The 9114-nt window shown below is 45.8% G+C and overlaps 1 long non-coding RNA gene across 2 annotated transcripts; it reads right to left on the reverse strand.

Moving 5' to 3' along the window:
• Window positions 1–2575: 2575 nt before the first annotated feature.
• On the reverse strand, window positions 2576–7680 carry LOC141095442 (uncharacterized). Of its 2 annotated transcripts, none has more exons than XR_012233385.1 (5): window positions 7492–7680; window positions 5965–6035; window positions 4337–4399; window positions 3602–3674; window positions 2576–2941 (listed from the first exon to the last, which is right to left on the reverse strand). It is a non-coding gene; the product is annotated as an uncharacterized lncRNA (long non-coding RNA). The 2 variants fall into 2 exon arrangements; XR_012233386.1 differs by lacking the exon at window positions 7492–7680 and adding an exon at window positions 7441–7491.
• Window positions 7681–9114: the final 1434 nt, after the last annotated feature.

Raw genomic sequence — 9114 nt, forward strand, 5'->3', positions numbered from 1 at the left:
GGGAAAGAAAGAGCAGAGAGGAGGAAAGAAAGAACAGTGAGAGAAAGAACAGAGAAAGAGGGGATCAAAAGAGAAAGAACAGAGTGAAAGAACAGAAAGAAAGAGGGGAAAGAAAGTTATTGTACTTATTATGTATACCCCTCCTTACATGTAAAGCTCCATGGAATAAATAAATGGCGCTATAACAATAAATAATAATAAAGAAAGAACAGAGAAAGAAAGGAGAGAGTGGTCAGAAAAAAGATGGGAAAGAACAGAGCGAGAAGAAAAAATAGAGAGAGCGAGGAAAGAACAGAGAGATAGAACAGAGAAAGGGGAAAGAAAGAGAACAGAGAAAGAAAGAACAGAATGAAAGAAAAAAAAAAAAAAAAAAAAAAGATTAGAGAGAAACAAACAGAGAGAAATATTCTATAAAGATACCATAGCAGCCCGGCTCCCATTGTAGTGCCCACCTGAGCCTCCTGATGCCGGACATTTCATGATCCGCTCACATGGCCGGCATCCCCGATTCCAAGGCGATCCCGCTGTTGGAGGACATGGTGATGGATCTGAAGCACTCCCTGAAGTGCCTCCATGGTTCCGTCAAAATCTCCTCCAGAAATTACCTAATTTCCGGTCATCTTCCAGCACATCACTTCCGGTAGAACGTCACGTGCGAGTTTTAAAGTGCTCCTTGGGGCTCCGCCGTGTACTCCTGTGTCCGTGGGAAAAGCTCCCGGCTGGGGCAGTTTCTCTCTCAAAATCGGGACTGTCCCGCTGGATCCGGGATGGTTGGGAGGCATGAATGCTCCCCACCATACACCTTATACACACACGGTTCCGCTCCATACACACGCAGCTTCACTCCTCACACCCTGTACACACCCGGCTCTGCTCCGCTTTGTAAACACACTGCTCAGCTCCGTACATTTTGTACACAGGGCTCCCCTCTGTACACCTTATACCCACACAGCTACGCTCCGGTACACCTTGTACACACAGCTCCAGGCTCCGCTCCACAAACCTCGTACACACGCGGCACTGCTCCGTACCCACACAGCTCTGCTCCATACACACACGGTTCTGCTACATCCCCCCTGTAAACCCCTCCTGACCCCAAACAAACTTCCCTCATCCAGCCACATGATGACCACCAGCACAGCAGAGTCCTGCAGACACCGAGGCCTCTGATCATGTGAATCTTGACTTCTCCCCTCCTGTGACCTCATCACAGGTCCTGTGCTAGAAAACAACCCAGCGATGACTTATTGCTGGCTGCGGTGGGGGGCGTGGCGGAAGGTATCCCAGACAGCGTGAGTGGGCCCCCCCGTCTCGCCAGGGCCCCGGCACTTGCCCGGGTGCCGATGCTGGCCCTGAACCACTTAGTTGTTTGTAGTCGTAAACATTGATACCCAATCTACTGCAATGCCTGCACATGAAGTGAGACCGCAAACCAAAAGAACTACACTACACTTCTAATTGGAGATACTTGCTAATATTATTACACCCACACCAGATGCAATTTTATTGAAGACCGCCCGTAGACTCATACTGCACATGTGCCATCCACCTCGATGATGGCGGCTGCACATAATTTTAAAAAGGAGGTAGATCAATGAATAATCAGTGACCAATAAAAGAAACAGAACAGGCTGGTGGGGGTAGAAGTAGAAAACGACCATACCCCCCAAGTCCACCCCAATGTACAGAAGTCATTAGACCAAAACTTTACAGGATGATTATTCCACAACCACCGATGCTTTACAGCAGGTATCCGTATAATCAGCATCACAGCGCCAGTATGGCCATGGCTTTACTTTATGGTGATGAATCCTGCCGACAGGTTCTCTTTCATTCCAGTTCATTATTTAAATGTCAGCATTGGGGCACCTATAATTTGTGATGAAAATTCCTATATTGCAGTTTATTATGTCGGTCAGCCTGAAGCTGATGGGAACGCTATTGGGGTACCTAATAGCTGTATTGTGAGGGAAGCAATGGAAGCCGATTGTTAGGCTGCCCAAGACGAAGCGTCTGCACCCCATAATCGTGTCACAGGGAGACGATGAGGCGACAAGGAGCCAACTTTAACATGTGTCGCTACATGTGACACATACCTCCGACCGGCTCCCCCGCTGGATATCGCATCGCGCTCGAACGTCCTGGGCCATTTTCTTCTCGTTGGCGTTGCGCTGGCTAGCGACGCATGTACGCAGGCGGAAATCGTCATCATCACTGCCGTCTGACAGGGAGGCACGACCGCCGAGCATCGCTGGATCGTTGCTGCGACGCTGGTGAGATCTGCCTATTTTGCAGCTCACTAGTGACCATTTAGCGATGCACCAGTGATCCTGATCGCTGTTGGGATCGCTGGTGCATCGCTAAATGTAACGGGACCCTTAGACTCCGCAGCCGCTATTGACCGAGTCATCCAAGGAGTCTGAATGGCGGGAGCGGTGATCTCGGAGTTTACAGCTGACACCCACTGCAGGAGATACGGGCTCAACTCCTGACTGTAAATGTATCAGTCCTGAGATCAGACAGATCTTTTACGGAAAAGGGTTAAGGTGATTGGAAAGTCATCAGAACCAAAACACTTGCTCAAATAACTTTTATTCTGCCAACAGTTCAGAATAACAAATCTTTACTTCTTTTAAGGAAGTTTCTGCCTGGTTTGCACAACCACTCCTATTGCAAGGCACTTAGATGGGGATGGCTCTCGTACGGCCTTTTAGCTAGGGTAGGTCTTGATAAATTTAGAATCATGCACAAATAAGAACATCTTTGGATGATCCCTTGACATTTAAGATTGAAAATATTTTTAATGTTTCTTATGAAAGGTAAAAAACATCAGGGATTGAAAAGATTACAATCATTCTTCCTCAAGTTGTTCTTCAGCATGGTGCCAGCTGGCCGACCTTTCTACTGCAGTCCTCCAATTTCTCTACTTCTTCAGATTCACCTACCAACAAAAAGAAAGCCAACCGCAATAAAAAAGTCAATATTTCCAATTCCTCCATTTATTCTGAAAAAGCAAACATTGGTCAGACCTCCTCAACTGTTTTCGTTAGGCCTAACTACATATAAAAGGGTAAAAGGGGTTGTCTGGCCTTACAGTACAAGTCTAGAATCATTATGTGACTGCAGACTTCTGAATCCTCACATCAAAAGCACTCTGTGCTGTGATCATTCTCCGGTGCAGGAGCCAAGAGCAGGCGGTCATGTGACTGTAATTATGAAAACTGCATACTTTGAGCTACATTCCAATTAGACTTGTCCGGCCTCACTCAATACACTTGCATTAAGCGAGGTTGTGCACGTCTAGTCGGCACGTGACTACATGTACGCAAATCACAGCATAGTGCATTGTGAGGATCCACAAGTCCGCAGTCGCAGAGTGACTGCGGACTTGTACCCCAAGGCCGGACAACCCCTTTAGAAATTAAACAAATGCAAAGCATCATAAACTTATTTACTAACAAAAATGCACAATTAGACGTAGCCTCAGATAAATCCTTAAAAGCATCAACTGGAGATTATCTCCTGTCAGGAGTACAAAATTCATCAACGGCTACTTATTTATTGCCGCATACACTGCCCATCTGATATAATAATGTCTTACCATTGTCACACTTGGGCAGTCCCATACAGGCCGGCAGTCCTATGCCAGGTACAGGCCAGACTTCAGCAGTTTGCTAGAAAAAAAACCCAAATAATAATTATTAAGCCAGCCAAATATTACATGTGACCCCCACTCCACCCAAACTGTGACCAGATGGCAACTTAAATACTTTTATTACAAGTATTATGAATAAGAAGCCGTTGTCGAGACGCAGGGTATCAGTCCACTTACACACATCCTTATACCAGATCGGAGACTTTTGTAGCCTCAGGTAAATCCTTTAGAAGGCATCAGGTACAGAATAACACTTCCGTTCAGGAGTACGATGCTCATCATCGGCTACACGCCTTAGGCTAGTTTCACATTTGCGTTTAAGGCCCGCCCCTGCCTCCGCCAGTAGCTCTGCCTACGGGCGCATGACGCTGCATGCGTCCCCTGTCTTTAGCATTGGGAACGCAGGCTGTGCGCAGGTATGCGTTTGGCGGCGCAGGTTGCAATTTGGTGCGCTTGGCGCAGCATCAAAAGGACGCATGCGCCGCCAAACGCATACTGCGCACGGCCTGCGTCCCCAGTGCTAAAGATAGGGGACGCAGGACACATGCAGCGTCATGCGCCTGTAGGCGGAGCTACTGGCGGAGGCACGGCAGGGGGTGGGGCTTAGTGGCCTTAAATGCAAATGTGAAACTAACCTTACATTGTTAGAATGACATATATACTTGTGTAGAGGTCACTCACCTTCCTATGTGTGGTCAGAAACTCATCAGATACCTACTGCAGGAGTTGAGGGTGGGGGGGCTGCTGGGATTAAAAAAAAAATACATTAGCAGGTTTCCATTAATTTGTAGTTTACCATGTGCTACGAAAAAATGCAACAAGATCATTAAAAAAAAATATATATATATTTCAGCCATTAGCTTTCACAATATGATGCCAACTGAGCAGTGAGAAGTCAAGCTACGGTCACATGGGAATTTTTGGAACAGCTTGGCAAAATCCTCTTTAGAAACACTTTGAAAGCTCTTCCTACTCATGTACATGTAATATTCACATTGAGAGGTTTTTTGAGCTTTTTCTTTAAATCATTGTACCTAACTTCATAGTTTTTGCTCTAAACTTTTGTCAAATCCAACGGATGCGGAAAAAAAAAAAAACTACAGGAATAAAAACTCTTCTAAAACTGCTTTAGGAAAAGTCCCCCCAAAAAGGAGCATTCCTGAAGCAATTTCCACTTTTAGAATGCCTTAGGCCAGGGTCAGACTTGCGGGAAACTCAGACGAGTCTCGCACTTAAATACCTGGCACTCATATCGGAGCGTTCAGCTGCACAGCAATACATGCAACCGCATGCTCCGATCTGAGTGCCGGTGGCAGTGCCGGGTTTGACACGCGAGACTCGTCTGAGTTTCTCGCATGTGTGATCCCGGCCTTAAAGGGAAGCCATCATCAGAAAATTACCTAGTGTTTAAAGCAAGTTTGTGTTACCTGTATTTTTTAAATACATATTATAATCCTAATTAACAAAACTACATTAGTAATCTTGCAAATTACAGACTGGCCACTGGGGCTATTTTAAGCTCATACTATCAAATTGTGGAAGAGTTTTCAGTAGGCTCCTTATCAGCAGAGGCAGGTAACAGTGACTGATAACACCTCTATACACAACTGATAATTGTGGTGATCGATAGATCTTGTGTTATGTCGTAGCTGACCTCACTCTTCACAATGACCTTTGCACATGCTCATTAGACATTTCAATAATAATAATAATAATAAAAAAAAAAAAAAAAAAAAAAGATTGGTCAGATCCCAGCCCTTTGTGGCTAATGTTTCATGAAATGCACATGTATAGAAAGTATGAGCTCAGCTCCAGTGGCCAATGTGGACATTGCAAGAATTTTTGTTTATTTTAAATACACAGGGATCTGAAAAAAAAACAACAAAAAAGTAAACAACATACATAGTAAAACGCTGCAGAAATCTTCCAACAGTCACAACAATCTTATGTGAACATAGCCTAATGGTCATAGGAGCAGATTTCAGAGGACTGGCATAGTCTCGGGTAAATCCTTTTACACATCAATGATGATATAATCAGGGAGTACAGTTGTCGTCATCGACTATGCACAGCTACAATATCTAGCAAATATACCACAAAATAAAAAAGGTACACTAATTCAGTTATGGCTGATGGAATCTGATAAAGGTCTATAGGCAATATATATATTTTTTTTAATTTTTAAGTATTTGACCCACGAAAAACAGAGGTTCCACCAGTGAAATGACCAATAGAAAAGAGGTCCTGACGGTGGTCCTGTACTTTGAGAGCCGCAGTGGTCACACACAAGCACTACTGCATTATTTTACCTCTGACCCAGGTACTTTCACCAGGAAACCACAGAATCCGCGTTCCCCAGTGTACGGTCATTTTTGGAAAGCTGCAAGAATAAAACCAACATTAGACAGATTGATCTTATAGAAAGGACAGTGTAAAAAGTGCCGCTAGCTACAAAGAAGGTCGGCAGCAGATCTCCCCACTGTGTGCTCGGAGTAGTTGTGTCCTGATAACAAATGTTCTGCATCTCACACACAAGCTTTACACAAGGTTAATAACTAGAGCAAATGCTATAGAGACCTCAGATATCTCTCCGAAGCCTACAGCGCCTGCGCAGCGTGGCGCCAGCGTTAGCACATGCGCGCACCGTGGCGCCATTTTATTAAAGACACTGTATATGCGAATTTGCAGACAGTGTCTTCAACAAAATGGTGCCGAGTGCATTGCAGAGCACGAACTTGCCGTGTCCTTAGTCCGCAATACACGCTGCCTGCCAATCATAGGCCAGCAGCTGACACCTGTGTGCACGTGACTGGCCGCATGGCAGTGACATCATGTGCCCCATCATTTGGACGCTGAAGTCAGCAAAGCACTACAGGGGAGCGGAGGGAACATGAGTAGGAGTATTTTTAATCGCCTATGAATTGAACAGCAGCAGTGCAGGCCGGCCATACACCACAATGGGGAGCATATACCTGGGATTCCTTTACATCTGCAGTCTGGTACCCTTGCTCCTGTCTGTGGCTGCACTTTGTGGCCCCCGCCTCCTCTCCATAGCTGTTTTTTCTAAACTAAAATCTCAGTATTAAGGTTAAATTGTCGTGTTGGCACTCTGTCTCTAAAAGGTTCGCCATCACTGTTGCACATTCCTTCAATAAAACGGTGCTGGAGTCAACGTGTGCGCATACTGCAATCTCTGGCGGCATTTTATTGCACACAAGGTCTTAAAAAAATGGTGTAAAATTATAAATGTACCAATAAAAATGCTTACGACCCGGGCTAGAATGGGTTCAATAGCATATCCCTATCTTGCATAGTTACGGTAACTCCTTAAAGAGGTTGTCGGCTACTTTAGCATAGGTGATGTGTACTCAGGCTAGGTCATCAATGTTTGGGGGGTCCACACCATGACTATCAGCTGGTAAATGAGCCCTAAAACAAAGCCTCATCCAATCACTACATAAACCAGTAATGGCTGCTGAGAGGGAAAACGTGAATAGGGGAAAAAGGCTATTCATTAAAAGGTCAAACATTAAGGGGTTAAATGGAAAAAAAAACATTATTACATAACTAATACGATGGATTTTTGTAAGAAACTGTTCACACAAGCTAACAGGATACAGTCAGCAAGTCTGGAGATCGAGCAGCAGACCCAGGCATAAGAGGCTACACAAGGCCCAACACGTGGCGTTCGAGGGTGAAGCCCCCTGTGCAGTACAAGACCCCCATATACAGTGCAGGACACGACTAACTGCTAAGAAATATATACAGTATATAATATAACACACAGTATATAGGGAATTCAGCCATAGCAGCGAGCACGGCGGCACATTACCGACCTCTCCATAGTCACCACGCCGAATGAGGAAAGGTGGGGTCGTGTAACGCCCCCAGAAGGCTGTGTGACCCATGGACCCTCCCATTGCCAGATCACAACACTATATGGAAGCTTGCGTCCTCACTGATCACCTCCCCGTCAGCCTCCTCACACAGACAACCAGGACGGCAGCATCCGGTCAGGGAAAGAAAGTACTCATTCTAGAAAAGTTTTCAAAAGTTTCCTCAAAGTTTCTGTCACGTGGCTGCTGTTGCGCTCATGTCCAGCAGATGCCGCCATTGTACAGAAAGCGGAGTGGTGCCGCCGCCTGTGACACTTTCCATAATGGAAGCTTTAGCTTCTCCTCATACCTGCCAGGTAGAGATCCGATCCCGTGATTGACAATTTATTTGATTCAAGGTTTATTATTTTTCATGGGATGCTTTTATGTTTATGGGGCTCTTAGTGTGAAAGAGGCCTTATTCAGACATCGGTTTTGTTTTATTTTTTTTTTTGCATTTGTGAAAAATGTGTCTTATTTTCATCAATGGAACAGTTCGTCATCAGTGTTTGGTCAGTGTTTCAGTTTTTTTTATCAACAGAGTTTCATCAGTTTTTTCATACCAACTTTTGAAAAAGAGAAAGAGGGACAAGCTATGCGTCGGGCGCCGCGGCACATTTTGGCCGCACCCCAATGCTCCCCCATTTACCATTTCCTTCTCCCCTGGCAGGAGGACATCTCAGAGGGGCCCCAGCAGTGCGGGACATTCAGCAGACACTCGAGACTGCACGGCGTAGACGCAGAACTGGGATTGGTGCGAGAGATGAACGGATCAATTCACGGGTCTCTGGACCAGCGGCTAGTTCTGTGGTACCTGGTGGCTGGACAGGAGGCCACGAATCTCTAACTTTCTGACGTCCCACCCAGGGCAACGCAACGTCATCTGTGCGTCCTGCTCATCTCTAGTTGGGACCGGTGTATTTATTTTTTCATTCCTTCATTCAAAGTCAGAGCCGCCAGAGCTTTCTCATGTTTAGGCCGGTTTCACACGTCCTGATATTTCCGGTACCGGAGATGTCAGTGTCCATGTGTGTAATACTTGTGGCACATGTGTGGCAACCGTGTTCCACATCAGTACCCCACAGACAGGCGCCAGGGAAGAAGCGTTACAGTAAGCGCTGTTCCCCAGTGCCAGGTGCTGAAGACGACTCTCATCATTCTCTCCTGATCTGCCGGCGATCAGCACGACCAGAAGAGAATGATGAGTTACATTCAACTGATAACAATGACAGCAGGCATCAGCTTTTGGAACTATTACTCCCATCAGCCGACATGCTGCCGCTAATAACAGTGCCCGCAGGAGCGGCTGATGGGGGTATTCCTCACCCGCCGCCTGTGCTATAAATAAGTAAATGAAAAAACCTGCGTGGGTTCCCCTCTATTTTCTTTAACCAACCAGACAAAACTCACAGCTGGGGGCTGTGACCCTCAGCTCTCACCTTCAGCAAGGCTGGTTATCAAGATTGGTGGGGTCCCCACACTGTTTTTTTAAATATTTAAATAAATAATTTAAAAAACGACCTGGGGTACCCACCCATTTTTGACAGCCAGGCTTGCTAAAGCTCACAGCGGGAGGCTGGTATT

Source organism: Dendrobates tinctorius, unplaced genomic scaffold (genome assembly GCF_039654945.1).
Source record: "Dendrobates tinctorius isolate UK_male_01 unplaced genomic scaffold, ASM3965494v1 ptg000070l, whole genome shotgun sequence".
Taxonomy (NCBI): Eukaryota; Metazoa; Chordata; class Amphibia; order Anura; family Dendrobatidae; genus Dendrobates; species Dendrobates tinctorius.